Here is a 25,744-nt window from a genome sequence, read left to right as displayed (position 1 = left end):
CAGCTCCAAGCTTCAACAGAGAAATGCAAACAGGTAAGCTATAGACTGGACCAAGGTGAGTGATTGGACATGGTATATCTTGATTTTTCTAAAGCGTTTGATACCGTACCACACAAGAGGTTGGTACACAAATGGAGAATGCTGGGTCTGGGGGAGAATGTGTGTAAATGGGTAAATAACTGGCTTAATGATAGAAAGCAGAGGGTGGTTATCAATGGTATATTCTCTAACTGGGTCGCTGTGATCAGTGGGGTACCACAGGGGTCGGTGTTGGGACCTATTCTCTACAACATATTTATTAATGATCTTGTAGAAGGTTTAGACAATAAAATATCGATATTTGCAGATGATACAAAACTATGTAAAGCAATCAATACAAGAGAAGATAGTATTCTGCTACAGATGGATCTGGATAAGTTGGAAACTTGTGCCGAAAGGTGGCAGATGCGGTTTAAAAGTGATAAATGTAAGGTTATACACATGGGAAGAAAGATTCAATATCACTATTACACACTGAACAGGAAACTATTGGGTAAATATGACATGGATAAGGACTTGGGGATCCTAGTTAGTTATTATTATTTTTATTATTATTATTTCTTTATATAGCACCATTGATTCCATGGTGCTGTACATAAGAAGGGTTACATACAAATTACAGATATCACTTACAGTAAACAAACTTACAATGGCAGACTGATACAGAGGGGAGAGGATCCTGCCCTTTTGGGCTTACATGCTACAGGATGGTGGGCAAGGAGACAGTAGGTTAGGGGGTTGCAGCAGTTTCAGTGTTGGTTGAGGTGATATCTCCGGTAGTGGTGAGGAGGTAGTGGGGTCATTGCAGGCTGTAGGCTTTCTTGAAGAGGTAGGTTTTTAGGTTCCATCTGAAGGATCCGAATGTGGTTGATAGTCAGACATGTTGGGGCAAAGAATTCCAGAGGATGGGGGCTATTCGGGAGAAGTCGTGAAGGTGGTTGGATGAGGAGCGAATAAGTGTGGAGGAGAGAAAGAGGTCTTGGGAGGATCGGAGATTACGTGAGGGAAGGTATCGGGAGATTAGTTCAGAGACATATGGGGGAGACAGGTTATAGATGGCCTTGTAGGTCAGTATTAGTAATTTGAACTGGACACGCTGAGGAAATGGAAGCCAGTGAAGAGATTTGCAGAGGGGAGAAGCGGAGGAGTAGCAGGGAGAGAGATGAATTAGTCGGGCAGCAGAGTTAAGGATGGACTGGAGAGGTGTGAGGGTGTTAGCAGGGAGACCACAGAAAAGGTTGTTGCAGTAGTCGAGGCGGGAGATGATGAGGGCATGCACAAGCATTTTAGTAGATTGAGGGTTGAGGAAAGGACGGATTCTGGAAATATTTTGAGCTGGAGGCAACAGGAGGTAGAAAGAGCTTGGATATGTGGTTTGAAGGACTGGGCAGAGTCAAGGGATACACCGAGGCAGCGGACTTCCGGTACTGGGGAAAGCGTGATGTCATTAATTGTGATAGATAGGTCAGGTACGGAAGATCTGTGAGATGGAGGAAAGATGATGAGTTCGGATTTGTCCACATTGAGCTTGAGGAAGCGAGAAGAAAAGAAGGAGGATATGACTGATAGACACTCCGGGATTCTGGACAGGAAAGAGGTGACGTCTGGGCCAGAGAGGTTGTGGTGCTAATAAAAATATGGATATCTTATAGCCTACATATTGTAATATATTGATTAGTCCATATTGAAATTAACCTGTAATGTCAGCATTAGAAGGCCCCATATCCAGTACCAGAGTTCATGGGGTCAGACCTGCAATGGCTATTGAAATGCAGCCTGTGTGCTGAGTATACTGAAAGACAATGCTTGTTGAAACAATATGTTTAATCTGGATTACTGGAAAGGATTAACCTTTGTGTACGCTGTTGACTTACTTGAATTTTAAGATCAGTGAATGGTGCAGTATATTGACAAGACATAATCTGATATTTGTGTCATATGGAGGTTAAAAGTGGACTAGGCATATAGACTAGAGTTGAGCGACTTTTGCTTTTTTAGGGTCGAGTTTCGTTTCATGAAACCCGACTTTTCCAAAAGTCGGATCGAGCAAAATCGGCCGACTATAGGGAAAAGTCAGGGGTCCGACCGAAATATGAAACCCAATGTAAGTCAATGGGGAATTAAAGTCGGCAGTGAGAGGAGGACAGGAAACACACCTACAGTGCCCATTTGAATGCCAAAAGCGTCAATTCTTCTTACTTAAGCTTGTCAACCTTAATTAACTTCATAAAACTAGTTACGCACTGAAAAATGGGGGTTATTTGGCTAAAGATGTGGGGGGTAGGGCTGGCTCCAGGTTTTCATGTGCCCTGGGCAAAAGAGCGCCCCTTTAACACATACCACAACTCATGATGCTCCGATACGGCAGAGAAATAGCGGTATAGTACAATGAAAAATACCTCACTTTTTACATCTCATGACGAGGCCCATCTATTTCTCCATACAGAATCATTGGTCCCATATAATGTTTGAAACAGTATATGATGAGCTCCACATAATGCTACAGTATATGTTGGTCCCCATGGATGAAGCTCCACTGTCTTATGGGCCCAAATAATGCTCCAAACACAATGGGCCCCATTTCTAATGCTCTAGTGTAGAATGGGCCCTGTAAATGCTGCTCCAGTGTCTGATGTCCACCTTTGGAATGTTCCAGTGTATGGTGGGCCCCATCTATCATTCTCCAGAGTATAGTGCTCCCCAAAAATTGCTGTCCCAACATTGAAAACAATGAAATAAGTCTCTTGTACTAGTCTGGACTCCTCGTCGTCCCCATCTTCCATCTCACTGCACAGTATTTCAACCTTGCAAGGGCTGTGATCCTGAGCAAGCACGGGGGGCCCACTCGTTGGGGACGGCACTGGCACAGGGCCCCTGATAGTACGGTGGTGTGTCTGACGGCGGGTGTGCCGAACCTGCACTTTCATCTGCAGCTTCCTCTTTGTCACCGTGTAAGATGGAACTGTATATGGGAAGGGTAACCTGAGTTTCATCAGGGTCAGATTCAGGCCAAGTAGCGTGCGATGGGAATGTAGTGGTCTGGGTCAATGTACCAGCAGATTCATCGAGCAGTGGCTGGTAGAGTTGAGCGAAATGAGTCGAAAAAATTCAAAAGTCGCCGACTTTTGGCAAAGTCGGGTTTCATGAAATGAAACCCGACCCTAGGATGAGGTCGGCCACGAGGTCGGCGACTTACGCGCCAAAATCGCGTTTCAAAAGTTTGTTTTGTGCTCTTTTTCAGCCAATCAGGATCCACGGACACTGTGGGCAACGTGATGACATAGGCACGGGTCACCACCATCTTTCAGAAGGGCATGCAAGTGATTGGCTTGCTTTGGTGGGCGTCACAGGGGGTATAAAAGGGCGTGCACGCCGACCGCCATCTTACTTCTGCCGATCTTAGTATAGGGAGAGGTTGCTGCTGATTCTGTAGGGAGAGCGTTAGGCAGGGAAGAAGACAAAAAAACTGCTTCTGCTGCTAGCGATTTGGCCTGCACAACACACCAGTCACTGTGTGTGCAGTGCAAGGGGAGGCTATATAGTGGTGTATCAGTGGTGTTGGTTGTTGGACTGCCTTCTAAGGCTTCCTGACATTCCTGCATTGCTGTTTACCCACTGCTCCGCAAACTGCTTTTTTAAAAGCAATCCCAATTTTTTTTTTTTGTCCTGCTGAGAAGACAAAAAAACTGCTTCTACTGCTAGCAATTTGGCCTGCACAACACACCAGTCGCTGTGTGTGCAGTGCAAGGGGAGGCTATATCGTGGTGCATCAGTGGTGTTGGTTGTTGGGCTGCCTTCTAAGGCTTCCTGACATTCCTGCATTGCTGTTTACCCACTGCTCCGCAAACTGCTTTTTTAAAAGCAATCCAATCTCCCTTATCCTCTAGTCACTTTTGTCACAGCTGTGCCATCGAGCCTGTCACATAGCGCTCAGATATTCATTGGGCCTCACACAATCCAAAAGTGTCCAGTGTCCAAAAGTGTGTGCAGAGATTCATATCTCCCTTATCCTCTAGTCACTTTGGTCACAGCTGTGCCATCGAGCCTGTCACATAGCGCTCAGATATCAGTGGGCCTCACACAATCCAAAAGTGTCCATCCAGTGTCCAAAAGTGTGTGCAGAGATTCAAAATCTCCCTTATCCTCTAGTCACTTTGGTCACAGCTGTGCCATCGAGCCTGTCACATAGCGCTCAGATATCAGTGGGCCTCACACAATCCAAAAGTGTCCAGTGTCCAAAAGTGTGTGCAGAGATTCAAAATCTCCCTTATCCTCTAGTCACTTTGGTCACAGCTGTGCCATCGAGCCTGTCACATAGCGCTCAGATATCAGTGGGCCTCACACAATCCAAAAGTGTCCATCCAGTGTCCAAAAGTGTGTGCAGAGATTCAAAATCTCCCTTATCCTCTAGTCACTTTGGTCACAGCTGTGCCATCGAGCCTGTCACATAGCGCTCAGATATCAGTGGGCCTCACACAATCCAAAAGTGTCCATCCAGTGTCCAAAAGTGTGTGCAGAGATTCAAAATCTCCCTTATCCTCTAGTCACTTTGGTCACAGCTGTGCCATCGAGCCTGTCACATAGCGCTCAGATATCAGTGGGCCTCACACAATCCAAAAGTGTCCATCCAGTGTCCAAAAGTGTGTGCAGAGATTCAAAATCTCCCTTATCCTCTAGTCACTTTGGTCACAGCTGTGCCATCGAGCCTGTCACATAGCGCTCAGATATCAGTGGGCCTCACACAATTCAAAAGTGTCCATCCAGTGTCCAAAAGTGTGTGCAGAGATTCAAAATCTCCCTTATCCTCTAGTCACTTTGGTCACAGCTGTGCCATCGAGCCTGTCACATAGCGCTCAGATATCAGTGGGCCTCACACAATCCAAAAGTGTCCAGTGTCCAAAAGTGTGTGCAGAGATTCAAAATCTCCCTTATCCTCTAGTCACTTTGGTCACAGCTGTGCCATCGAGCCTGTCACATAGCGCTCAGATATCAGTGGGCCTCACACAATCCAAAAGTGTCCAGTGTCCACAAGTGTCTGCAGAAATTCAAAATCTCCCCTGTCCTATAGACACCTTGTACCTTGTTTTACATTACTATATAGCTTGTTGGATTTTGTCTACATTTCTACCAAAAATGATGAAGGCTGGTGGAAGAGGCCGTGGAATTGGGCGGGGGTTGGCAGCTGGTAATGATGGTGTTGGTGGTGGATCTGATGGTAGTGGCAAGAGCAAAATAGGACCAAATGCAGGAGGTGCTGACCCTGCGTCATCGTCTGGCTACATAAGGCCTCGAACGCTTAGTTTTCTAGGAGTTGGCAAACCGCTTTTAAAGCCAGAGCATCAGGAAAAAGTTTTGTCTTACATTGCTGACTCAGCCTCCAGCTCTATCGCCTCCTCTTCTTCAGTTGTAAAAAGTAAAAGCACTGAGTCGTCATTGGAGGCTCATGTTCATGAACCACACCTTTCCTTGTGTCCTTCACCCCAACCAAGATTGAAGGATGACGCAGGCCATACTACTGATTACTCCATGGAGCTGTTTTCACATACCATGCCTGGATTATCAAGTGAAATGGTGAATTACCCAGGCCAAGATGAATCTGACATGGAGTGCACTGATGCACAGCCGCTGATGGATGATTCTGCTGGTACATTCACTCAGAGCACTACATTGTCCTCGCAGTGTACAGAGCCAGATTCTGACCCTGATGAGACTCAGGTGCCCCTTCCCGCACACTATACCACCATACACGGTGACACAGAGGAAGGTGCACATGACATAGAAGAGGAGGTGATGGATGACCCAGTTGTTGACCCAGATTGGCATCCATTGGGGGAAGAGGGTGCTGCTTCCAATAGCTCAGATGAGGAGCATCCACAGCAGACATCGACATCTCAACAGCTGTTATCTGGCAGGCCCGGAGCACTCCAAAGACAGGTTCCAAACATCAAAAGAGTTGCTGGACAGCTTGTCCAGAGGGTCAAAAGATCACAGCGTGCTAGGCCGCAAAATGTCTGCCAAAGTAGGAAGAGTGCAGTGTGGCACTTTTTTGAACAAAATCCTCATGATCAGGCCAAGGTTATCTGTAAGAAGTGCGCAAAGACCTTTAGCCGAGGGAAAAATCTGAAAAATTTGAATACCAGTTGCATGCTTAGACATTTAACCAGCATGCACTTGCAAGCGTGGACACAACACCAAACCTCAAGTGCCACATGTGCAACTGATCACAACGAAGGTAGTCAGCAACGCTACATTGTTTCCCCCACTGTAAGCCCACCGGTTAGCACAGCAGCAAATGTTGAGGTGTCGTTGCAAGACCACAGCAGTCAGGGAATCCCACTGTTATATCAAAGAAAGACTGATTCTAGGCCATCAGAAAGAACACCAACTCCATCACCATCATCAACCCTCTCTCAGTCCGCCCTGTCCACCGCTACTTCCACCATATGCAGCTCTCAAGTCCAGCTCACCCTCCCAGACACTATGAGTAGGTCAAGAAAGTACTCAGTCTCTCATCCGCATACACTGGGTTTGAACGCCCACATTGCCAAACTAATCTCGTTTGAGATGATGCCCTTTCGGTTGGTGGAAAGCACAGCTTTCCGCGAACTCATGGCCTATGCAGTACCACGCTATGACCTACCCAGTCGCCACTTCTTCTCTCGCAAAGCCATCCCAGCCCTCCACCATCATGTGAAAGACCGCATTGTCCATGCACTCAAGCAGTCAGTGAGCGGAAAGGTGCACCTCACAACTGATGCATGGTCCAGTCGGCATGGCCAGGGCCATTACGTGTCCATCACTGCGCACTGGGTTAATGTGGTGGATGCAGGGTCCACAGGGGACAGCGGTGGTGGGACAGTGCTGCCTAGCCCACGGTATAGGAAACAGTTGGCTGTAGGCGTTCGACCCTCCTCCTCCTCCTCCTCCAGAAGCGAAAGCTCGTCCACAGAGCGCTGTCGTACGAGCTGTCACGTCCGCCATGTCTGCCATGTCTGTTTGTCTCAAGAACTCCTGGAGCGATGTGCATGCGCATGTTTTGTCTGCTGTCCTGCATGTTCGCTAGAGCTGTGTGCAGACTCACCTCATGTCTGAGCTGCAGGATCCCTGCGTTTCTGCTCTGCCTTCTGTGATCTTCTCGTCATGTCTGGAGTCCTTGATCATGTGATGTTTCTTAAGATCCTGCACTGTCTGGTTCTGCAATCATCTCGTCATGTCTAGAATCCCGGATCATGTGTTCTTCCTAGGATCCTGCACTGGTTGGTTCGGTGATCATCTCGTCATGTCTGAAACCCTGATCATGTGACGTTTCCTAAGATCCTGCACTGTCTGATTCTGCTATCATCTCGTCATGTCTAGAATCCCGGAAGTGCCCCCCCTGGTCCTGACCTGGAGGAGGAGGTGCTATGCCCTATATCAGGCCGCCTCTTCCTATGCTCAGGGCCTGATTATTGTGTTGCTTCCCTGCAAGGCTCTGGGTCTGTGGGGTTGCTCCCTCTATTCTGTGCCCTTGCACTTTGCTCTGTAGTGCGTCTCTGCACACGCTCCGTGCTCGTATTCCGCCTTTTGTCTTGTGCCATGTCTTGTGTTGTCTCTCGTGCCATGTTTGTCTTTGCCTTGCTTTGCCTTGTAGTCCTTCTGCTGTTCTTTGTCTTAGTCTGTTTTGCTATGTCTCGCCTTAGCTATGCTTTGACTTGTAGTCCTTCCTGTGTTCTCTGCCTCGCCTGTTTTGCTATGTCTTGCTTTTGCTATGCTTTGACTTGTAGTCCTCCCTGTGTTCTCTGCCTTGCTATTCCTTGCTTTGTGTTCCTCCCTATGGTCTCAGTCTTTGCTTGCTCTGCCTCGCTCTCTCCTATGGTGCTCTGTAGTGCTCCCTGGCACACGCACCATTTCTCCTCTCCTTAGTGCTCGTTTCTTTGTCTAGTCCCAAGGTCTTCCCTTGGCCCGGCTCTGGGCTTCTGCCTACGCTCCGCTGCTAGACTCTGTCCTCTCTCTGACCTGGCTCTGTTTCTGCCTGTATTCCTTGCCTTGTTCCCTGCCTTGTCCTTGCATTGAACCCCGGCGTGGGTTCCCCTTGGCCGTCTCCTGTGCCGTGGTAAGTGCCACGTGTTTGTGTACAGCCGTGTGTACTGGCCAGTGTGGCGTGCCCCCTGCGTGGCTCCTAGCATGCAGCCCTTCCTTGTGCCCTGGCGTGGCTCCTAGCACGCACCCTGCCTTGAACCCTGGCGTGGCTACTAGCACGCACCCTGCCCTGAACCTGGCGTGGCTCCTAGCACGAAGGTTCCTTTGCCCCCTCCTGTGCCTTAGTCGTGCCTCGTGCTGGCGTTACAGCCGTGTGCATTGGCCAGTGAGGTGTGCGTCCCTGCGTGGCTCCTAGCACGCAGCCCTTCCTTGTGCCCTGGCGTGGTTCCCTAAACACGCACCCTGCTTGGATATCTGTCGTGCCTCCTTGCCTGAACCCTGGTTTGCCTGCCGGATGCCCGGAACCTGCCGACCGTTGCCAGAGGTCCGGAACCAGATGACTACGGCCTGATGTCCGGAGCTGACGTCCGCAGCCTGATCCCTGGACCCTGTCGGTTTGCCAGCAGTCCGGAGTCCGATGCCATCTTGCCATTACCTGTGCCTAGGCGTGCCATCTGGCACGTACCATGTTATGGACCTTGGCGTGCCCACGCGCGCACCTTGCACGTTTTGCTTGTTTTCTCTGTATGTGGTCTTGTGTTATTCTAATGAAGATACCTTGCACCTACGTCTAGTCTCGTCTTGCTTCCTGCTTGTCGTCAGACACTCGTCTAGTGTCCCCTGAGCCGGCCGTCTGGTCCCAGCAGTCGTGGTGGCTCACCCCCTTGGTCTTGCCCCTGACACTCCCTGTATAGGGGGTGGATTCTCACAAGGTCAGCTCGCCCTCGGTGGGTGGGTGCCACGACCCAGAGGGTCCACTCAAAAAATGGGCTCAGCAGGAGCTGAGTCCGTCACACGAGCACTCCATCTGCAGCTGCCACTGTTGCACACGATGTGTCCCCCTATCGAGCAGCTAGTGGAAAGCGTCAGCAGGCTGTGTTGCAGATGATGTGTTTGGGCGACAGACACACCGCCGAGGTGCTGGCCGAGTACTTGAAGCGACAAACTGAGTCATGGCTGGGCAGTGTACATCTTGAGGCAGGCAAGGTAGTTAGTGATAACGGCCGTAATTTTGTGGCAGCCATAGCCCTTTCAAAACTCAGCCACATACCTTGCTTGGCTCACACCTTGAACCTGGTGGTGCAGTGCTTCCTCAAAAATTATCCGGAGTTAACAGCTCTGCTCCAGAAGGTGCGAAGACTGTGCGCGCACATCCGCCGGTCGCCTGTACACTCCGTTCGTATGCAGAAGCTGCAGCGATTGCTCCACCTTCCCAACCACCACCTCATTATCGACATTGCAACAAGGTGGAACTCCACCCTGCACATGGTGGAGCGGCTGTGCGAGCAGAGGCAGGCCATAATGCATTTGTGGGAGGATACACGGCCAGGCACTTTGAGAGCAGACATGGAGTTGACAGGTGTGCAGTGGTCGAAGCTGAAAGACCTTTGTAAAGTCCTTCAGTGTTTTGAGGAATGCACACGGCTGGTAAGCGCAGACGACGCCATCCTAAGCATGAGCATCCCACTTATGCGTCTGCTCATGCAAACTTTGACGCACCTTAAGGAGCAGGCGTCTGCAGCCAATGTTGATGAGCAGGAAGAGGAGGAGGGAATCCTTGATGACATTCAGCCATTGTCTGCTCAGGGACCTCTCCTGGACGAGGTGGAGGAAGAAGAGGAGGAGGAGGATGATGATGGGGATGATTACTTAGGGGAGGAGGATGCATCTCGTGGGGCAAGTGAAAATGTTGGCGTGGCAAGGTCTGGTACAGGGTTTGTGCGTGACTGGAGGGATGTGGATTTGCCAGAAAGTGCTCCTCCACCCAGCACTCGCAGTGCATCATTGACATCGGGAACATTGGCCCACATGTCAGATTATGCCTTGCGGATCCTAAAAAGTGACCCCCGCATTGCCAAAATGATGAACGATGACGACTACTGGTTGGCCAGCATCCTGGATCCACGCTATAAAGGCAAATTACAAAACATCATGCCACAGGAGAACCTTGACCTAATATTGGCTAATAAACAAGCAACTCTGGTAAATCGGTTGCTTGAGGCATTCCCAGCACACAGCAGCGGTGATGGTTCTCACACGAGCCGTACGGGCCGGGGGCAGCTTGGCAGAGGTGTTCGTGGTGCACACAGCAGAAGTGGCGTTGGAGACAGGGGTTTTATGACAATGTTGTTGACTGATTTTTCAAATACCGCTCACACAACTGGTAATACTGCATCGATGGAAAGTGACAGGAGACAGCAGTTGTCAACTATGGTTACAAACTACTTTTCCTCCCATATCGATGTTCTCCCACACAGGTCATTCCCCTTTGACTATTGGGCCGCTAAACTGGACACCTGGCCTGAATTGGCCCAATATGCCTTACAGGAGCTTGCTTGCCCAGCTGCAAGTGTGCTATCGGAAAGAGTCTTCAGTGCAGCTGGATCAATCCTGACAGAAAAAAGGACCCGTCTGTCAACCCAAAATGTGGATGATCTAACCTTCATTAAAATGAACCACGCATGGGTTTCCAAGGATTTTGTCTCACCTTCCCCTGATGACACATAGGGTGACAGAAAAATGGCTTGCTTTGGTCCACCTCTTCCTGGTACTTCACCTATTTCGCCTTTTGCATCAGCTGAATGTCCAACATCAACATATGCCACTTTCTAAAACTCCCTAACTGTGCTGCCTCCCCCTCCATGGCCGGGGTCACCACCTAGCGCATGACACCGTGCGAGTGCCGTTGCCCTGGACAGGTGGGTAGGCCGACTCTTGGGCGCGGGCACTGGCACAGGGTCCCTCATAGTGCAATCAAGTGTCTCTGACGGTGGTGGTGCACACCCGCCGTCAGACACACCGCTGTACTATGAGGGGCCCAGTGCCAGTACCGACGCCCACGAGTGGGCCCCCCTTGCTTGGGCAGGGCCCCAGCATTTGCAATCTTTACCTCTCCCTGCTCCTCCGCTGTGTAATCTGGGCCGTCAAAGCTATACTGTGCCTGACACCGTCTGAGCCTGCCTCCTGATGTATAGACATATATTTTGAATGTGTACGCTATCCATACATGTTATCCGGGGATACGGTACCCTTTCTAACCTTTGTGCAATCACGTGCAATCCATACTGGGCCTAACACCGTCTGAGCCTGCCTCCTGAGACATATATTTTGAATGTGTACGCTATCCATACATGTTATCTGGGGATACGGTACCCTTTCTAACCTTTGTGCAATCACGTGCAATCCATACTGGGCCTAACACCGTCTGAGCCTGCCTCCTGAGACATATATTTTGAATGTGTACGCTATCCATACATGTTATCTGGGGATACGGTACCCTTTCTAACCTTTGTGCAATCACGTGCAATCCATACTGGGCCTAACACCGTCTGAGAATGATAGATGGGGCCCAAAATACACTGGAACATTCCAAAGGTGGACATCAGACACTGGAGCAGCATTTACAGAGCCCATTATACACTAGAGCATTAGAAATGGGGCCCATTATGTTTGGAGCATTATTTGGGCCCATAAGACAGTAGAGCTTCATCCATGGGGACCAACATATACTGTAGCATTATGTGGAGCTCATCATATACTGTTTCAAACATTATATGGGACCAATGATTCTGTATGGAGAAATAGATGGGCCTCGTCATGAGATGTAAAAAGTGAGGTATTTTTCATTGTACTATACCGCTATTTCTCTGCCGCATCGGAGCATGATGAGTTGTGGTATGTGTTAAAGGGGCGCTCTTTCGCCCAGGGCACATGAAAACCTGGAGCCAGCCCTCCCCCCCCACAGTCTGTAGCCAAATAACCCCCACTTTTCAGTGCGTAACTTGTATTATGAAGTTAATTAAGGTTGACAAGCTTAAGTAAGAAGAATTGATGCTTTTGGCATTCAAATCGGCACTGTTGGTGTGTTTCCTGTCCTCCTCTCACTGCCGACTTTTATTCCCCATTGACTTACATTGGGTTTCGTGTTTCGGGACGACCCCGACTTTTCCCTATAATCGGACGATCTTGCTCGACCCGACTTTTGGAAAAGTCGGGTTTCACGAAACGAAACGCGACCCTAAAAAACCAAAAGTCGCTCAACTCTAGTGGCTGGGCATCAGTGCACTTGTGTCGCCCCCAGGAGTACGGTCGCCACAGTGGCATTACCTTCCTCCTAGGGAGTGTGATGTCATGCTTGGGAGCAATGAAGGATCTCTCTAGCAGGTTAACTTATTGGGCGGCGTTATTCCCACGAGTCACGACCCTCCAAACAGCGTTCATGAAGGCAAAGTGTTTGTTTTACGTGGGCAGTATGGTTGAAAAGCTGAACCTTAAAGGAATATCCAGAAGGGCACCACCAGGAGTGGAGCCTATGGCGTAATTTGACTAAACATGGGCAACCTCAACCATCCAGCCACAAAAAAGATGCACACATTGCAAGCTTAATTCCGTTAACGAACGAGACTCCGTCATGCCCCGCGGTACGAGTCCGGCTTACTAGAGGGACACGCGAGGCTCTGGCACGAGAGATTGGCCAATAACTGGTGTGTCATGCCCTTACATGTCCATGGCTGCATGTACGCTACACTGAAAAGGCCAGCGTTTGTCGCTTACAGGTGCAGATAACCCGCTGAACAATGTTAGTGAGGGGGATCTGGGATTTCAATTATTACCCGCGAACGGGTAATTTTGGGTTGACAGACGGGTCCTTTTTTCTGTCAGGATTGATCCAGCTGCACTGAAGACTCTTTCCGATAGCACACTTGCAGCTGGGCAAGCGAGCTCCTGTAAGGCATATTGTGCCAATTCAGGCCAGGTGTCCAGTTTAGCGGCCCAATAGTCAAAGGGAAATGACCTGTGCGGGAGAACATCGATATGGGAGGAAAAGTAGTTTGTAACCATAGTTGACAACTGCTGTCTCCTGTCACTTTCCATCGATGCAGTATTACCAGTTGTGTGAGCGGTACTTGAAAACTCAGTCCACAACATTGTCATGAAACCCCTGTCTCCAACGCCACTTCTGCTGTGTGCACCACGAACACCTCTGCCAAGCTGCCCCCGGCCCGTACGGCTCGTGTGAGAACCATCACTGCTGCTGTATGCTGGGAATGCCTCAACCAACCGGTTTACCAGAGTTGCTTGTTTATTAGCCAATATTAGGTCAAGGTTCTCGTGTGGCATGATGTTTTGTAATTTGCCTTTATAGCATGGATCCAGGATGCTGGCCAACCAGTAGTCGTCATCGTTCATCATTTTGGCAATGCGGGGGTCCCTTTTTAGGATCTGCAAGGCATAATCTGACATGTGGGCCAATGTTCCCAGTGTCAATGATGCACTGCGAGTGCTGGTTGGAGGAGCACTTTCTGGCAAATCCACATCCCTCCAGTCACGCACAAACCCTGTACCAGACCTTGCCACGCCAACATTTTCACATGCCCCACGAGATGCATCCTCCTCCCCTAAGTAATCATCATCATCCTCCTCATCCTCTTCTTCCTCCACCTCGTCCAGGAGAGGTCCCTGAGCAGACAATGGCTGAATGTCATCAAGGATTCCCTCCTCCTCTTCCTCCTCATCAACATTGGCTGCAGACACCTGCTCCTTAAGGTGCGTCGAAGTTTGCATGAGCAGACGCATAAGTGGGATGCTCATGCTTAGGATGGCGTCGTCTGCGTTTACCAGCCGTGTGCATTCCTCAAAACACTGAAGGACTTTACAGAGGTCTTTCAGCTTCGACCACTGCACACCTGTCAACTCCATGTCTGCTCTCAAAGTGCCTGACCGTGTATCCTCCCACAAATGCATTATGGCCTGCCTCTGTTCGCACAGCCGCTCAACCATGTGCAGGGTGGAGTTCCACCTTGTTGCAATGTCGATAATGAGGCGGTGGTTGGGAAGGTGGAGCAATCGCTGCAGCTTCTGCATACGAATGGAGTTTACAGGCGACCGGCGGATGTGCGCGCACAGTCTTCGCACCTTCTGGAGCAGGGCTGTTAACTCCGGATAATTGCTGAAGAACTACTGCACCATCAGGTTCAAGGTGTGAGCCAAGCAAGGTATGTGGCTGAGTTTTGAAAGGGCTATGGCTGCCACAAAATTACGGCCGTTATCACTAACTACCTTGCCTGCCTCAAGATGTATACTGCCTAGCCATGACTCAGTTTGTTGCTGAAAGTACTCGGCCAGCACCTCCGCGGTGTGTCTGTTGCCCAAACACATCATCTGCAACACAGCCTGCTGACGCTTTCCACTAGCTGCTCAATAGGGGGGACACCTCATGTGCAACAGTGGCAGCTGCAGATGGAGTGCTCGTACGACTGCGCTCTGTGGACGAGCTTTCGCTTCTGGAGAAGGAGGAGGAGGGTCGAACGCCTACAGCCAACTGTTTCCTATACCATGGGCTACGCAGCACTGTCCCACCACCGCTGTCCCCTGTGGACCCTGCATCCACCACATTAACCCAGTGCGCAGTGATGGACACGTAACGGCCCTGGCCATGCCGACTGGACCATGCATCAGTTGTGAGGTGCACCTTTCCACTCACTGGCTGCTTGAGTGCATGGACAATGCGGTCTTTCACATGATGGTGGAGGGCTGGGATGGCTTTTCAAGAGAAGAAGTGGCGACTGGGTAGGTCATAGCGTGTTACTGCATAGGCCATGAGTTCGCGGAAAGCTGCGCTTTCCACCAACCGATAGGGCATCATCTCTAACGAGATTAGTTTGGCAAAGTGGGCGTTCAAACCCAGTGTACGCGGATGAGAGACTGAGTACTTTCTTGACCTACTCATAGTCTCTGGGAGGGTGAGCTGGACTTGAGAGCTGCATATAGTGGAACTAGCGGTGGACAGGGAGGACTGAGAGTGGGTTGATGATGGTGATGGAGTTGGTGTTCTTTATGATGGCCTAGATTCAGTCTTTCGTTGATATAACAGTGGGATTCCCTGACTGCTTTGGCCTTGCAACGACACCTCAACATTTGCTGCTGTGCTAACCGGTGGGCTTACAGTGGGGGAAACAATGTAGCGTTGCTGACTACCTTCTTTGTGATCAGTTGCACATGTGGTACTTGAGGTTTGGTGTTGTGTCCACGCTTGCAAGTGCATGCTGGTTAAATGTCTAAGCATGTAACTGGTATTCAAATTGTTCAGATTTTTCCCTTGGCTAAAGGTCTTTGCGCACTTCTTACAGATAACCTTGGCCTGATCATGAGGATTTTGTTAAAAAAGTGCCACACTGCACTCTTCCTTCTTTGGAAGACATTTTGCGGCCTAGCACGCTGTGCTATTTTGACCGTCTGGACAAGCTGTCCAGCAACTCTTTTGATTTTTGGAACCTGTCTTTGGAGTGCTCCGGGCCTGCCAGATAACAGCTGTTGCGATGTCGATGTCTGCTGTGGATGCTCCTCCTCCTCATCAGAGCTATTGGAAGCAGCACCCTCTTCCCCCAATGGATGCCAATCTGGGTCAACAACTGGGTCATCCATCACCTCCTCTTCATTGTCATGTGCACCTTCCTCTGTGTCACCGTGTATGGTGGTATAGTATGCGGGAAGGGGCACCTGAGTCTCATCAGGGTCAGAATCTGGCTCATTACACTGCGAGGACAATGTAGTGCTCTGAGTGAATATACCAGCAGAATCATCTATCAGTGGCAGTGCATCAGTGCACTCCATGTCAGATTCATCTTGGCCTGGGTAATTCACCATTTCACTAAATAACCCAGGCATGGTATGTGAAAACAGCTCCATGGAGTAATCAGTTGTATGGCCTGCGTCATCCTTCAATCTTGGTTGGGGTGAAGGACACAAGGAAAGGTGTGGTTCATGAACATGATCCTCCAATGACGACTCAGTGCTTTTATTTTCTACAACTTCAGAAGAGGAGGCGATAGAGCTGGAGGCTGAGTCAGCAATGTAAGCCAAAACTTTTTCCTGATGCTCTGGCTTTATAAGCGGTTTGCCAACTCCTAGAAAACTAAGCCTTCGAGCCAGACAATGACGCAGGCTCAACACCTCCTGCATTCGGTCCTATTTTGCTTTTGCCACTACCATCAGATCCACCACCAACACCATCATTACCAGCTGGCAACCCCCGCCCAATTCCACGGCCTCTTCCACCAGCCTTCCTCATTTTTGGTAAAAATGTACACAAAATCCCACAAGCTATATAGTAATGTAAAACAAGGTACAAGGTGAATATAGGACAGGGGAGATGTTGAATTTCTGAACACACTTGTGGACACTGTTGGATTGTGTGAGGCCCAGTTAATATCACATCGCTACGTCACAGGCTCAATGTCGCAGGTGTGAAAAATGTCACTATAGGACAGGGGAGATGTAGAATTTCTGAACACACTTGTGGACACTGTTGTGGGAGGCCCAGTTAATATCACACCGCTATGTCACAGGCTCAATGTCGAAGGTGTGAAAAATGTCACTATAGGACAGGGGAGATGTAGAATTTCTGAACACACTTGTGGACACTGTTGTGTGAGGCCCAGTTAATATCACACCGCTATGTCACAGGCTCAATGTCGCAGGTGTGAAAAATGTCACTATAGGACAGGGGAGATGTAGAATTTCTGAACACACTTGTGGACACTGTTGTGTGAGGCCCAGTCTATATCACACCGCTATGTCACAGGCTCAATGTCGCAGGTTTGAAAAATGTCACTATAGGACAGGGGAGATGTAGAATTTCTGAACACACTTGTGGACACTGTTGGATTGTGTGAGGCCCAGTTAATATCACACCACTATGTCACAGGCTCAATGTCGCAGGTGTGAAAAATGTCACTATAGGACAGGGGAGATGTAGAATTTCTGAACACACTTGTGGACACTGTTGTGTGAAGCCCAGTTAATATCACACCGCTATGTCACAGGCTCAATGTCACAGGTGTCAAAAATGTCACTATAGGACAGGGGAGATGTAGAATTTCTGAACACACTTGTGGACACTATTGGATTGTGTGAGGCCCAGTGAATATCACACTGCTATGTCACAGGCTCAATGTCGCAGGTGTGAAAAATGTCACTACAGGACAGGGGAGATGTAGAATTTCTGAACACACTTGTGGACACTGTTGGATTGTGTGAGGCCCAGTGAATATCACACCGCTATGTCACAGGCAGAAATTGGCTAGTGTATGACAAACTACAAGGTGTATATAGAATTGGGCAGAATAGGAATCTCCCTAGAGTGTAGGTCTGTAAGAACGGAACATGTCCTCAACTTATCCTTACAGAGTGACACACAGCTTCACTGTGGCCATGATAACAGCCGTTACACGGTACTGAGAGAGGAGCGTGCACGTACACCGCTGTCCGGTGTCCGTAAAATTGTCAAGCTCCGTGTTTTTTAAGTATACGGATTGACACACACTGTCTCTCTATAGTTTTGAATGTGATCAAACAGCAAATATACTTAACTGTTTGAAAAGCAGACAAAACTAGAAGGTGGAGGTCTGTAAGAACGGAACATGTCCTCGACTTATTCTTACAGAGTGACACACAGATAGCTTTGCTGTGGCCATGATAACAGCCGTTACACAGTACTGAGAGAGGAGCGTGCACATACACCGCTGTCCGGTGTCCGTAAAATTGTCAAGCTCTGTGTTTTTTAAGTATACGGACTGACACACGCTGTCTCTCTATAGTTTTGAATGTGATCAAACAGCAAATATACTTAACTGTTTGAAAAGCAGACAAAACTAGAAGGTGGAGGTCTGTAAGACCGGAACATGTCCTCGACTTATTCTTACCAAGTCACACACAGATAGCTTCACTGTGGCCGTGATAACAGCCGTTACACAGTACTGTGTGAGGAGCGTACACCGTTGTATGGTGTGAAAAAATGCACGCTCAGTACCTCACCAGGACAAAAAAAAAATTTGGATTGCTTTTAAAAAAGCAGTTTGCAGAGCAGTGGGAAAACAGCAATGCAGCTATCATGAAACCTTATGAGGCAGCCTAACAACCAACACAACTGATCCAGCAAAATATAGCCTCCACTTGCACTGCACACACAGTGACTGGTGTGTTGTACAGGCAAAATCGCTAGCAGCAGAAGCAGTTTTTGGTGTCTTCTTCCCTGCCTAACGCTCTCCCTACATAATCAGCAGCAGCAGCAGCTCTCCCTATTCTGAGATCAGCATGAGTAACATGGCGGTCGGCGTGCACGCCCTTTTATACCCCCTGTGACGCCCCCCAAAGCAAGCCAATCACTTGCATGCCCTTCTCAAAGATGGTGGTGACCCCTGCCTATGTCATCACGTTGCCCACAGTGTCCGTGGATCCTGATTGGCTGAAAAAGGGCAGAAAACAAACTTTTGAAACGCGACTTTGGCGCTAAAGTCGCCGAGCTCGTGGCCGACCTCACCCTAGGGTCGGGATTCGTTTCATGAAACCTGACTTTACCAAAAGTCGGCGACTTTTGAAATTTTTCGACCCGTTTCGCTCAACTCTAATATAGACAATTGCAGATTCTTTTACATAAAGCTATAGAAATATAGCTGGGGTAAAACCAGAAATATAGTTGGCGATCTGAAACCATTATAGTATATTCAATCTTAAAGATCTCTTTAACCGTAGTCTGAAATATATATATATTTTGTGCTCATAGCATGTTGTTGGAAACTTTGTTCTGGTGTATGATTTACTCTTATCATATGTAAATGTTAGGGCAAGAGCAAATAGTCCGAAGAGGCAAGCCTTGTTTGATGTTATTTATTCATGATAGCTGGCCACTGTCATGTGATTGGAGCATCAGACAACTAACTTGTGTATTTTCATGTTTACACAATATTATATTGTGTAAACCTTTTGTTTAAAGCATATAAAAGCTGGAGAAGCAGTCACTGAAGGCAGGAGCTTGTGGACCTGTGTGAGAGCCACAGTGTAGATCCTAGGACAGCATTCTCTGTCTTCACTGACTGCTCTTCCAGTTGAAGTATTTTCCGGACAGACGTAAATGCCCCTAGTGAAGATTCTTTTCTTTTCTTCTTTCTGATGTGAGTATGTGTACCAAAACCTTTGTAATTTGAATATATAAGTATACGCAATATCATACTATTTTCTATTTCGATATCATTGTCATACATTCCATTAATTTGGTGTTTTATAATCATTGTAGGATAAAATTGTGCTATATCCAAGTAGTAGCCTTCTTTAAAGCCGTATCCGAACCTTATTGCTGAACAGTTGGCAATACATAAATAGATCTGAGTGTCGTCAGCATAAAGGTGGTACTGGAATCCATGGGACTTTATGAGTTTACCCAGGCCAAGGGTATAAATTGAGAAGAGTAGGGGTCTTAGAACAGAACCTTGGGGGACTCCAACAGAGAGAGGGTGGGATGAGGAGGTAGTGTGGGAGTAGGAGACTCTGAATGTGTGGTTTGAGAGGTATGAGGAGATCCAGGATAGGGCGAGGTCTTTGATGCCAAAGGAGGAGAGGATCTGTAGTAGGAGGCAGTGGTCAATTGTGTTGAATGCAGAGGACAGTTCTAGAAGCAGGAGTCCGTTTGCTTTGGCTGTAAGTAGGTCGTTAGTAATTTTGGTCAGGGCTGTCTCAGTGGAGTGATGGGGGTGTAAACCAGATTGTAGATTGTCAAAGAGCAAGTTAGATGAGAGGAGGGAGGAAAGTTCAGCGTGGACGTGCAGCTCCAGGAGTTTGGAAGGGAATGGGAGCAGTGATATTGGGAGATAGCTGGACAAAGCGGTTGGGTCGAGGGTTGGCTTTTTAAGGATAGGTGTGATTATGGCATGTTTAAAAGCAGAAGGGAAGGTACCGGACGTTAGCGATAGGTTGAGGAGGTGGGTTAGGGATGGGATAAGTATGGTTGGAGGTTGGGGAGGAGGTGGGATGGGATGGAGTCAAGTGGACAGGTTGTGAGGTGCGATTTGGAGAAGAGGCGATTAAGCTCCCCTTCAGTGATGTTGGAGAGGGAGGTTATGGGATTTGGACATTGGTATGGTATACCAAGGGGTTGTGGTGGTTGAACAATAAAGACTTGCCTTGTTTGGTTGATCTTATTTTTGAAGTGTGTGGCAAAGTCCTCAGCAGAGATGAGGGAGGTTAGAGGGGGCAGCGGTGGGCGGAGGAGGGAGTTGAAAGTTTTGAATAATTGTTTGGGATTGTAGGATAGGGAAGATATGAGGGTTGTGAAGTAGGCCTGTTTAGCAGAGGTGAGGGCAGATTTGAAAGCGAGTGTTGCCTGTTTGAATGCAGTGAAGTCGTCTTGCGAATTTGTTTTGTTCCAACACCACTCTGCAGCCATGGACACTTGCCGGAGCTTTTTAGTGGTGTTATTGTGCCAGGGTAGTCTATTGGTACGTTGCATTCTGCCATGAACGAGATGGGCGACCGTGTCAATAGCTGATGCGAGAGTAGCATTGTAGAAAGCAGTGGGGATATGGATGCCAGTGGTAGAATAGAGTCAGAGAGCGTGTGGGTGTTTAGGTGTGCAAGGTTTCTGCGGGGGTGCGTGTTGCTGGACATGGTGCCAGGAGAGGAGGACAGGGATAAGAAAGTGAGTAGATGGTGGTCAGATAGAGGGAGAGGGGAGGTGGTGAAGTTAGAAAGAGAGCAGAGGCGGGTGAAGAGTAGGAATAATGTATGTCCATCTGTGTGGGTGGCTGAGGAGGACACTCATGCTCCTGCTGCAGAAACCGGAGGAAGTAGCAGATGTAAATGCTCTGTACCCAACTAAGGCTCGGAGGCCCCAGCAGCGACGTGTGGGAGCCAGAAGGAAAAGGCTACGGCTGCCTGCCATACGAGAAAGTTCCAAGAGAGTGTCAACCGATAAGCGCAAGAATGGAGGCCACACTACCTATCTGCAGAGAGAGAATTCCAAATTGGCTTCCAGGCTGACCAACGCCTTCTCCATCTGTACTCTGGGTTCTGGATGGCACTTACCAAGTACAGGTAAAGGAACTGCACGACTGTGTCTGTCATCTTTCTCCTGCGCCTGGCGCACAGCTCTGCTACATCCTGCACTGCATACCATCTACCAACTCTTTCATGTGCCCTGCGACAATGGCCATACCTGTGCAGGGCTTCTACATCTTAGCTGCACCACAACTTCTGTCCCAGAGAAGCGCCACTGCAGCGCTGGTCAATCTACTCAGAAACCACAGGTGGCGTCACGTATAATTCACCTATAAACGTAATTCACCCCTTTGCATGGACGCCCAGGGCCACGGAACGGGTCACCACCACTGTGCCCTGCCTGGCCACCCACACTCCATGTCAGATTCATCTTGGACTGGGGAATTCACGATTTGACTTGATAACCCAGGCATGGTATGATAGAAAGAGCTACATGGACTAATGTGAAGTGTGGCCTGCTGCATCATTCACTTTGGGTGGGGGTGCAGGAGACAAGGAAAGGGGTTCTTCCTGACCAGGAGCCAGCACTTGATGACTCAGTGCTTGCATTTTTTGAAACTTCATAAGAGGAGGGCATATTTGCTGGAGTCTGTTTCGGCAATGTAAGCCCAAACCAGTCCCTCATGCTCCGGCTTTAAAAACGGTTAACCTACTCCCAGAAAAGGTTGCCTTCCAGGCGTTCCATAGACAGACCATGACGCAGGCTCAACACCTCCTGCCTTAGCTGCTATTGTGCTTTTGCCACTACCAGCAGATGCACCACCACCATCAGCACCAGCTGGCCCCCTCACGCCCACGTCTGTGGTCTCTTCCACCAAACTTCCAAATTTAGCACAAAATAGACACAAAATAACATAACATATATGGTACTGTATCAGAAGCGTACAGCTCTATTCAGTCAAAGGATAATTGTCAATCTCCATATATATTCCATTAGTCACACAGAGACACTCCCAGGCTCAGTATGGATTAAACAAGAATATAAAAAGTAGACAAAATGTACAGTATCATCAGATAGCAGGTATATATAGCATAGTTTAAACATTAACAATGTACGTCTATATATCATGAGTTGTGTTGAGCCACCCCGTTAGTGTTTTGGTTCGTCGCACAGGAGGCAAGTTTGTCGAATGTTCGTCAAACCACACTGAAAACAATGGCAGGCAAACACATACTAACACATACAAAACAATTACAAAACATCTTAAAAGGTGTCCCAAAGCCGACAAAATGCTCAGAAGCCAAAAATAACATATGGAAAAGGGCAACTACATTTACAAAAGAGGTGGAGGAGTAAAAGGTGGAGGTGGAGGAGACACAGATCTAGGCTTGTCATGCCCTTATGAAGTCAAGAAAGTCTGGAGTAAAAATGTAAAAACCCAAATCTGAAAACGAACACGATCATATACCATCCTACTTCCCACCAATAAATTATGCAACTGGTGATCGGGCGGTGTTATTCCCATGAACCTCCAAACAGCGTCCATGAAGCCAAAGTGTTTGTTTTCCGGGGGCAGTATGATTGCAAAGCTGAACCTTAAAGGAATGTCCAAAAGGGCACCACCAGGAGTGGAGCCTGCGGCTTAATTGGACTCCACCCGGGAAACCACAACCATGCCACCTCAAAAAAAATGCACACATTGAAAGCTTTGTCGATTGTGAGTGTGTGGTGTGGTATGTCTGTTTGTAGTTGTGCTATCGATTTGTCAGCTTTATTCCGTTAACGAACGAGACTCCGGCATACCCATGCGGTACGCGTAAAGCTTACTAGAGGGATACGCGAGGATCTGGCACGCGCGATCGAGCAATAACAGGGCTATCATGGCCTTCCATGTCCGGGGCTACATGCGCGCTACACTGAAAGGACCATGTTTTGTCGCTTACAGGTGCAGATAGCGCGCTGAACACCGTTAGTGATGGGGATCTGGGATTCCAATAATTCGCCGTGAACGATGATTTCCCAGTAAGTGCAGGTCAACAGCAATTCCTGATTTCGGCCTAACCGCCATTCCAGAAAAAATGCAAAACATTACGTGCCCAAACCACAAGTGCTGTAGCTTGCTTAACAGCACTGCAGCCGTTCTCAGGCCCAGTATGGATTCTACAAGATTCGAGAAAGTTAATAAAGGGTACAGTTTCACCGGATAACACGTATATATGTTGCATAGTTTACACATTAAAAACCTATGTGTATCGATCAGGAGGCAGGCTCAGACGGTCTCAGGCCCAGTATGGATTAGACCAGATTGTACAAAGTTGAGATAGGGTACATTATCACTGGATAGCAGGTATATAGGGCATAGTTTAAACATTTAAAATCTCCGTGTTCTCTGCATGGATTACACAACAATCTAAAAACTAGAAAAAAGGAAATGTATTTCAAGCGTACACCATGGTACACTTTTGGTGGTATTTTTAAATCTTCATTTATATTTCTGTCTCAGTAAGACAGCCCAGACTCTCTGCAATAGGAAATTAGATGCATACAATTATTTACCTAAAGTCTAGTGACTGCAGAAATCTACAAATTGCTATTCACGGGAACAACTTCCATCACAATTCTCAGAGGCGATGCTGACCCTCAATTAATTAGTGTGTGGACACAGCAAAAACCTTTCTTTGTGAAGAAAGTGTTGCTGTATCGCAGTACCGTTGATCCCATCGCCGTTACTCATATCCATCCAATTTTGATCACAGGGAGAGATGTAAACATGGTGCTCACTGCCTATCATGATCTGTCACGTAACTTTGGAGTGCAAAACACAGAAGCCACAGGCAGTAGGCGATTCAATTGGATTGGCATGAGAGGGAGGGCACATTTTAAAATGTGCACTAGAATGTCACACGTCTGTGGGTAGGAAAACTGTTAAAGCTGATGAGAAACCACCACTGCATCTCATTGTGAGTCGACGTCCAGATGAAATGGAAGCCACTGATCATCTGAAGCTGGATCCCGGCCAGCGGGACAGGGCATAGCTACGTCTTAACCATCATCTTCTATCAGTTCACCAAATTTGAAGTGCCAGTCCCAGTGATGGAATTGACAGCCCAGACTACACAGCGGAGGAGCAGGGAGAGGTAAACATTGCAAATGCTGGGGCCCTGCCCAAGCAAGGGGGGCCCACTCGTGTGCGTCGGCACTGGCACTGGGCCCCTCATAGTACGGCGGTGTGTCTGACGGTGGGTTTGCACCACCACTGTCAGAGACACTTGATTGCACTATGATTGCACTATGAGGGACCCTGTGCCAGTGCCCGCGCCCATGAGTTGGCCCACCCACCTGTCCAGGGCAATGGCACTCGCACGGTTGCGTGCGCTCGGTGGTGACCCCGGCCATTGGGGGGAGGAGGCTGCCCAGTTAGGGAGGTTTAAAAAATGCCATATGTTGATGTGGGACATTCACCTGCTGCTAAAGGCGGGAAAGTCCCAGGAACAGGCGGACCAAAGAAAACAATTTTTCTGGCAACCTATGTGTCATCAGGGTAAGGTGGGACAAAATCCTTGGAAACCCATGCATGGTTCATTTTAATGAAGGTTAGATCATCCACATTTTGGGTCGACAGACGGGTCCTTTTTTCTGTCAGGATTGAGCCAGGAGCACTGAAGACTCTTTCCGATAGCACGCTTGCAGCTGGGCATGCGAGCTCTTGTAAGGCATATTGTGTCAATTCAGGCCAGTTGTCCAGTTTTGCTGCCCAATAGTCAAATGGGAATGACCTGTGAGGGAGAACATTGATATGGGAGGAAAAGTAGTTTGTAACCATACTTGACAAGTGCTGTCTCCTGTCACTTTCAATCGATGCAGTATTACCAGTCGTGTGAGCGGGACTTGAAAAATCAGTCCACAACATGGTCATGAAACCCCTGTCTCCAACGCCACTTCTGATGTGTCCACCACCAACACCGCTTCCAAGTTGCCCCCGGCCCCAACGGCTCATGTGAGATCCATCACCGCTGCTGTGTGCTGGGAATGCCTCAACCAACCGGTTTACCAGAGTAGCTTGTTTGTTAGCCAATATTAGGTCAAGGTTCTCCTGTGGCATGATGTTTTGGAATTTGCCTTTATAGCGTGGATCCAGGATGCTGGCCAACCAGTAGTCATCATCGTTCATCATTTTGGCAATGCGGGGGTCCCTTTTTAGGATCTGCAAGGCATAATCTGACATGTCAGTCAATGATGCCCTGCGAGTCCTGGGTGGAGGAGCACTTTCTGGCAAATCCACATCCCTCCAGTCACGCACAAACCCTGTACCAGACCTTGCAAAGCCAACATTTTCTCTTGCCCCACGAGAAGCATCCTCCTCCCCTAAATAATCATCCCCATCATCATCCTCCTCCTCTTCCTCTTCTTCCTCCACCTCGTCCACGACAGTTCCCTGACCAGACAATGGCTGACTGTCATCAAAGCTTCCCTCCTCCTCTTCCTCCTCATCAACCTCGGCTGCAGACGCCTGCTCCTTAATGTGCGTCACAGTTTGCATGAGCAGACGCATAAGTGGAATGCTCATGCTTAGGATGGCGTCGTCTGTGCTTACCAGCCGTGTGCATTCCTCAAAACACTGAAGGACTTTACAGAGGTCTTTCAGCTTCGACCACTGCACACCTGTCAACTCCATGTCTGCCCTCATAGTGCCTGCCCGTGTATCCTCCCACAAATGCATTATGGCCTGCCTTTGTTCGCACAGCCGCTCAACCA

The 25,744-nt window shown here is 48.5% G+C and overlaps 1 protein-coding gene across 2 annotated transcripts in view; it reads right to left on the bottom strand.

Moving 5' to 3' along the window:
* LOC141049586 (keratin, type II cytoskeletal cochleal-like) overlaps positions 1 to 25,744 on the bottom strand; it is a 39,920-nt gene that overhangs the window by 8,828 nt on the left and 5,348 nt on the right. Inside the window, exon 1 of one of the 2 annotated variants that reach the window (XM_073546151.1) lies at positions 7,121 to 7,358. The exons of the other annotated variant lie outside the window; for it this stretch is intronic. The gene's annotated coding sequence lies outside the window, so the exon portion shown is untranslated. Of the gene's footprint in view, positions 1 to 7,120; positions 7,359 to 25,744 lie in introns of those variants that run through there. 2 annotated transcript variants of the gene reach the window in all.

The sequence above is a fragment of the Dendrobates tinctorius genome, unplaced genomic scaffold, assembly GCF_039654945.1.
Source record: "Dendrobates tinctorius isolate UK_male_01 unplaced genomic scaffold, ASM3965494v1 ptg000145l, whole genome shotgun sequence".
Lineage (NCBI taxonomy): Eukaryota > Metazoa > Chordata > Amphibia > Anura > Dendrobatidae > Dendrobates > Dendrobates tinctorius.
The sequence above is the reverse complement of the archived record's forward strand: the minus strand, read 5'-3'. Positions and strand labels throughout refer to the sequence as shown.